Consider the following 7,211-nt stretch of genomic DNA (forward strand, 5'->3'; position numbering starts at 1 on the left):
TTCCCTAGAATCTTATCTCAAGAGTATAAAGTTGATACATTGTTTGCTCCATCAGTTTTTATTTGCAGCTTAACTGAAAATGTTGCATTTGACTTTACATTTTCAGAATCTTGTTTTCTTATTAAAAATTAAATTCTGATTTAATAAAATTTGATACAAATATCAAACTAACATTTACTTTGGATAAAAACCTTTGATAATAACTTTAACTCTGAATGAAAGTGCTTTTTTTTTTTTTTTTTCGGTACGCGGGCCTCTCACTGTTGTGGCCTCTCCTGCTGCGGAGCACAGGCTCCGGACGCACAGGCCCAGCGGCCATGGCTCACGGGCCCAGCCACTCCGCGGCACGTGGGATCCTCCCGGACCGGGGCACGAACCCGTGTCCCCTGCATCGGCAGGCGGACTCTCAACCACTGCACCACCAAGGAAGCCCTGAAAGTGCTTTTTAAAATACCAAAAAGAAAATGTTTTCAGTCTGTAGCAAATTACTCAATAAAATCTAAACTTGGGTTCTGAAGACAAACTACCTGAAAATAAGGATAAATAAGTAATTCCTTACTAGTCACACGACTTTAGTGTCTAAGAAAGAGAGTGAAATCTCTTCATAATGATGATGTTGGGAGATAACCCCAATTTTACAAGCAAGTGAGAACCATGAAGATTGTTGTTATACAATTATATGCGTCAAGGAACACAAAATAATCTCGATCATATTTGTATATTCTTTTACACATCAAATACTCATTGAGTGTGTTCCAGGTGCAGACAGTGGGTCAGGTGCTGACTTGTCCCGAGAGAACAAGTCAAAGTGGTGCCCTTGTGGGGATCATATTCCATTTAGGGAAAAGTAATAGACAAGTAAATGACTAACTTATCTTCAGAAATGGATGCACTATTAACAGATAGACAGGAAAGTTGAGAAGGTGGGTTATTCTAGATCAGAGCTTTTGAAAATTTTAAACTGCATGCAGTCACCTTGGAGTTTTGTTAAAATGCAGATTTTACTGCAGCTGGTCTGGAGGACTGCATTTCCAAACAAAACAACAAAACAAAAGAAAATGCTCCCACGTGATGCTCATGCTTCTGGTCTGAGGACCACACTGGGCACCACTGCTCTAGACGGAGAGGGGTGGAAGGAGCTACTCCAGCTAGATGGTCAGGGAAGGCCTTTTTCAGGAATTAAATCCTGAATGAAATCCTGAAGCAGCCAATCTCATGAGGAATGGCAAGTACAAAGGCCTGGAAAGAGCTATGAGTGTGTAAAAGAAGACCATCAAGGCTGACACTGATGAGGGAGAGTGGCAAGAGAATGAGGCACCGTTCCCTCATTTATATAATTTATAGCCTTGTTTGTAGGCCATGATGAAGAGTTTGAATTCTATTCTAACTGCAATGGGAAGGCAGTCAGTGGCTTTTAAACAGGAGAGTAATATAAGCTTATTTATGATCACTCTTGACTATTGTGTAAAGACCAAACTGCAGGAGGGCAGGGACAAACTATGCAATCACACTTTGAAGCCCTACCCTACTCATCTGAAGTAGGAATTCAAATGTAAATCACCAACTTTGGCAATGGAAATAACTGGGCATAGTGCCAGAATTATCATACATAAACAGAATTTTTATATTCTAAGCATTGGTCTATGCCTAATTATTCACATATGATGATGTGGATATTTTCCTTGAAAACAAAGCAGTAATCCATAGAATGAATGCATCATTTTATCAAAGTAATACATGCATAAGGTTTAAAAATCAAGTAACACTAAAAGCCTTATAAAACAAAATAGAGATATTTCCTACTCCAGGCCTCTCCACACTCAGCTCTGATCCCCATAGGCAACCACTTTTATACCTTTTAACTGTTTTTCCCTTCTATTTACTTCCACGTTTCTAAATAATATGCTTACACTGCTATTTCTTGATTTATCAGTTTTAAATGCTATCTTTTGACCTTCTAATATGGTAGACCAAAATGTTGCTTTAAAAAAATACAAACATTTTGACATGGAAAGCTTCAAATGTATATACATAAAGTGAAAAGAACAGTGTAATAACCTTAGGTCCCTATCACCCAGTTTCGAAAATTGTGCCTTTCTTGTTTTATCTCCACCTCTACCCCCAACCACCTGATGATTATTTTTAGATTTTTTTAAGGTAAAATGTACATACATTTAATGCACAAATCTTAACTGTATAATTTTGACAAATACATACACCTGAGTAACCCTGGTATACAAATTGTAATCCTGGTATACTAGTCCTGGTACAGTAATTCTGGAGTGTGAAGTAATTCCAGGAGTGTGAAGTGGGAATGTAAGTACCTTTCATAAAAAAAACAAAACAAAAAAACACCTCAACATTCTATAGAGTGCTTCCATCTCCCAAATAAAATTGTTAGTCGCTTTCCAGCATTCCACACTCCTCTCCACCCATGAGCAAGATGCACGTGGCTGCCTAGGCTTGTAGGAATCCAGTCTCGGAACCAAAATTAGATCTCTGGTCTCCTGGATCGCAGTGCTGTGCTCTTTCACTCACGTTGCATTAAGTTATAAAATGCAGTTACCATTCCAGCACTTTCAACCAAACAGAATAGCTTAATTCCTTGATAAATACAATTAATAAAGTTGAATAACGCTTAATAAACTTTGATAAGGCTGATGGAATAACTGTTAGCAAGTGAAATCACTAGCAAAGTAGACTGGCATTACATAAGATTATTTTCCTAGGAAAGGTGAATAAGAGCAGATTTTCATAAATGACACTATACTTCACAATTGCTAAGCATGGTGTGAGTAATTATTAAAAACACTTAGTGAATCTTTTTTTCAAGTTGGAACATTTGAAAATACTGTGGTTTTCTCCCACTTCTAAAAGCTATACAAAAGTGTATGGGGCTTCCCTGGTGGCGCAGTGGTTGAGAGTCCGCCTGCCGATGCAGGGGACACGGGTTCGTGCCCCAGTCCGGGAAGATCCCACATGCCGTGGAGCGGATGGGCCCGTGAGCCATGGCAGCTGAGCCTGCGCGTCCGCTCCGCAACGGGAGAGGCCACAACAGTGAGAGGCCCGCGTACCGCAAAAAAACAAAACAAAACAAAACAAAAGTGTATGAAATAAATTTTATGTGCTAACTTTATGCTTGGCTTTATCTTAGTTTCTAACCTTTTTCTTCTTGTCCCATCTATATTCAAAACTCTATTCTACTAATTATCTGCAGAGTTGCCCCAAGTACTTTACGGAACAAGATGGGATATTAACCAACGGAGCAAAAAGAAATGTTTTCTTAAAGTACTACTTATACAGATGTTCATTTTGCTTCGGTATACTATTGAATAACATCAATGAAGTGATTATGCAAATGAGAACTTCTCTTTAATCTCTGACTCTAAAAAAAGGTTCATCTTTGACCCAAATAGTAACTTCCTTGGATATTCTGTATTTGGGTGCATAAAAAACCCATACCTCTTCCCTACGTATTATGAGAAATTGTTGAAAGGTTTCTAAACACTCCTAATTTTGCCAGAAACAACAAATCTTAAAACCAATTGCTCTCCAACTTGGGTATCCTAGGTCCCTGAGGGTAAATCTAAGACATTCTTTGCCTCCTTCATTATCATTCTCTCATAAGTGTATAGGGGAGTTTTCCAAAGGCTACATGCATCACATGTGATAATGCAATAGACTGAATATAGGAGCTGATGTGAGAATCCAACAGTCTTATCTTATGGCAGGCTTTAAAGAGATTTGCAATAAGAGAAACTAGCCAAGTCTTTCCACTATTCTGTGTGTGTGTGTTTGGAAAAAGTTATTATTCATGAAAATATTTTGTTAACATGTAATGGGTTTATTACGTTTCAATGAATGAATACATATTTAAATAATTTCTCAGCTTGTAACTTCTAATACAGTAAATACCAAAAATATAGGGGCTTCCCTGCTGGTGCAGTGGTTAAGAATCTGCCTGCCAACGCAGGGGACATGGGTTCGATCCCTGGACCGGAAAGATCCCACATGCAGCGGAGCAACTAAGCCTGTGTGCCACAACTGCTGAGCCTGCGCTCTAGAGCCCGTGAGCCACAACTACTGAGCCCATGCACCACAACTACTGAAGCCCGTGCTCTGCAACAAAGAGAAGCCACCACAATGAGAAGCCCACACACCACAACGAAGAGTAGCCCCCACTCACCACAACTAGAGAAAGCCCGTGCACAGCAACGAAGACCCAACACAGCCAAAAATTTTAAAAATAAATATTTAAATAAATAAACCCCACAAAGATATAACCCACACAAACAAAACCTTTTAGGGGTATTCAATAATTATTAAAGATATAAAGGGGTTCTGATATCAAAAAGTTTGAAAAATCACTGCTTTTGACCAATTCTCCCCCCCCCCCCAACAAAAAACAAATCACAGGTCAGACAAAATTTTAAAAACTGGGGTGAGATAAAGTAGAAACAGAACAACAATCCTAAAATTTTTGTGAAATCACAAAAGACCCTGAAGAGCCAAAGCAATGTCGAGAAAGAAGAACAAAGCTGGAAGCATCACAGTCTCTGATTTTCAACTATACTACAAAGCTACAGCATTCAAATCAGTATGGCAGTGGCATAAAAAGAGACACATAGATCAATGGAACAGAATTGAGAGCTCAGAAATAAACCCCCATATATAGGGTAAATTAATTTATGATAAAGGAGCCAAGAATATAAAATGGGGAAAGGATAATCTCTTCAATAAATGGTGCTAGGAAAACTGGACAGCCACATCAAAAGAATGAAACTAGACCACTATATACACCATACACAAAAATTAGCTCAAAATGGATTAAAGACCTGAATGTAAGAACTGAAACCATAATACTCCTAGAAGAAAACATAGGCAGTAAGCTCCCTGACATTAGTCTAGGCAATGATTTTTTGGATTTAACAACAAAAGCAAAGGCAACAAAAACAAAAATAAACAAGTAGGATTACATCAAACTAAAAAGCTGCTGCAGGGCTCCCCTGGTGGCGCAGTGGTTGAGAGTCCGCCTGCCGATGCAGGGGACGCAGGTTCGTGCCCCGGTTCGGGAGGATCCCACATGCCATGGAGCGGCTGGGCCTGTGGGCCATGGCAGCTGGGCCTGCGCGTCCGGAGCCTGTGCTCCGCAACGGGAGAGGCCACAGCAGTGAGAGGCCTGCATACCACAAAAAATAAAAAATAAAAAGCTGCTGCAGGGCAAAAGGAACCATCAACAAAATGAAAAGGCAATCTACTGAATGGGAGAAAATATTTGCAAATCATATATCTGATAAAGGGTTAGTACCCAAAATATATCAAGAACTCATACAATGCAACAGCAAAAAACCCAAACAATCTGATTTTAAAAATGGGCAGAGAAACTAAATAGACATTTTTCCAAAGAAGACATAGATGGCTAACAAGTACATGAAAAGGTATTCAACATCACTAGTCATCAGGGAAATGTAAATCAAAACCACAATGAGATAACACCTCATACCTGTTAGAGTGGCTACTATCAAAAAGACAAGAAATAAGCGTTGGTGAGGATGTGGAGAAAAGAGAACCCTTGTACATTGTTGGCGGGAATGTTAATTGGTGCAGCCACTACGGCAAACAGTATGGAGGTTCCTCAAACAACTAAAAATAGAGTTACTACATGATCCAGCAATTCCACTACTGGGTTTTTATCCAAAGAAAACAAAAACACTAACTGGAAAAGATGTGTATTATGTTCACTGTAACATTATTTACAATAGGCAAGGCATGGAAACAACCTAAATGTCCATCAATGGGTGAATGGATAAAGGAAATGTGCTGGCTGTGTGTGTGTGTGTGTGTGTGTGTGTGTGTTATAATATATATATATATATATATATATATAATAGAATATTATGCAGCCATAAAAAAGAATAAAAGCTTGCCATTTGCAACAACATGGATGGACCTTGAGGGCATTATGCTAAATGAAATAAGTCACACAGAAAAAGAAAAATACCATATGATCTCACTTATATGTGGGACCTAAAAAAACAACAAATAACAAATGAACAAAAAAACTGAGCTCATGGATATAGAGAACAGATTGGTGGTTGCCTCAGGGCAAAACTGGTAAAGAGAGTCAAAAGGTACAAATTTCCAGTTACAAAATGAATAAGCCCTGGGGATATAATGTATAGTATGGTGACTACAGTTAAGAATACTGTATTGTATATTTGCAAGTAGCTACTAGGTAAGTGGATCTTGAAAGTTCTCATCACAAGAAAATAAACTTTGGGGCTTCCCTGGTGGCGCAGTGGTTGAGAATCCACCTGCCGATGCAAGGGACACGGGTTCGTGCCCCAGTCCGGGAAGATCCCACGTGCCGTGGAGCGGCTGGGGCCGCGAGCCGTGGCCGCTAAGCCTGCGCGTCCGGAGCCTGTGCTCCACAATGGGAGAGGCCACAACAGTCTTTCTCTACGGAACCATCAAATAAAAAAAAAAAAAAAAAAAAAAAAAATTCAGGAATACAAAGTTAGTAAAGAGAAGAAGTGAATAAGGATATAGGAGTTCCCCTGGTATTTTCCTTACTCTGAGGAAGAATTTGTTGAGATGCTTGCTTACACATACCACTTAAAAATATTCGCTCCTGGTTGGGGAACTAAGATCCCAATCCTACATGCCGTGCGGCATGGCCAAAAAAAAAAAAATTATTTTCACTTATAAATATATGTAAGGACTTCCCTGGTGGCGCAGTAGTTAAGAATCCGCCTGCCAACGCAGGGGACAAGGGTTTGAGCCCTGGTCCGGGAAGATATCACGTGCCATGGAGCAACTAAGCCTGTGCCCCACAACTACTGAGCCTGCGCTCTAGAGCCCACAAGCCACAACTACTGAGCCTGTGCACCACAACTACTGAAGCCTGCGAGCCTAGAGCCCATGCTCCGCAACGAGAAGCCACCGCAATGAGAAGCCTGCGCACCACAACGAAGAGTAGCCCCCACTCACCGCAACTAGAGAAAGCCCGCACACAGCAACAAAGACCCAACGCAGCCATAAATAAATAAATGAATAAATAAATAAATAATTTTTAAAAAAATCTATGAATTGCATTTTTTCCCCTGTAACCCTTGACCTTCCTGATCCACTCTAGAGGACTTGATTTGGGCTGGCTCCTCTCTGGGCTTGCTGCACAGCTGTCATCCTAAGACTTCCAATCTCTTCCCTAC

General features: G+C 40.0%; 1 protein-coding gene across 1 annotated transcript in view; it reads right to left on the reverse strand.

The window, feature by feature from the left end:
* Positions 1–7,211, reverse strand: part of VKORC1L1 (vitamin K epoxide reductase complex subunit 1L1) — a 59,745-nt gene that overhangs the window by 5,889 nt on the left and 46,645 nt on the right. The window lies entirely within an intron of this gene.

This window comes from Lipotes vexillifer, unplaced genomic scaffold, assembly GCF_000442215.2.
Source record: "Lipotes vexillifer unplaced genomic scaffold, Lipotes_vexillifer_v1.1 scaffold426, whole genome shotgun sequence".
NCBI lineage: Eukaryota > Metazoa > Chordata > Mammalia > Artiodactyla > Lipotidae > Lipotes > Lipotes vexillifer.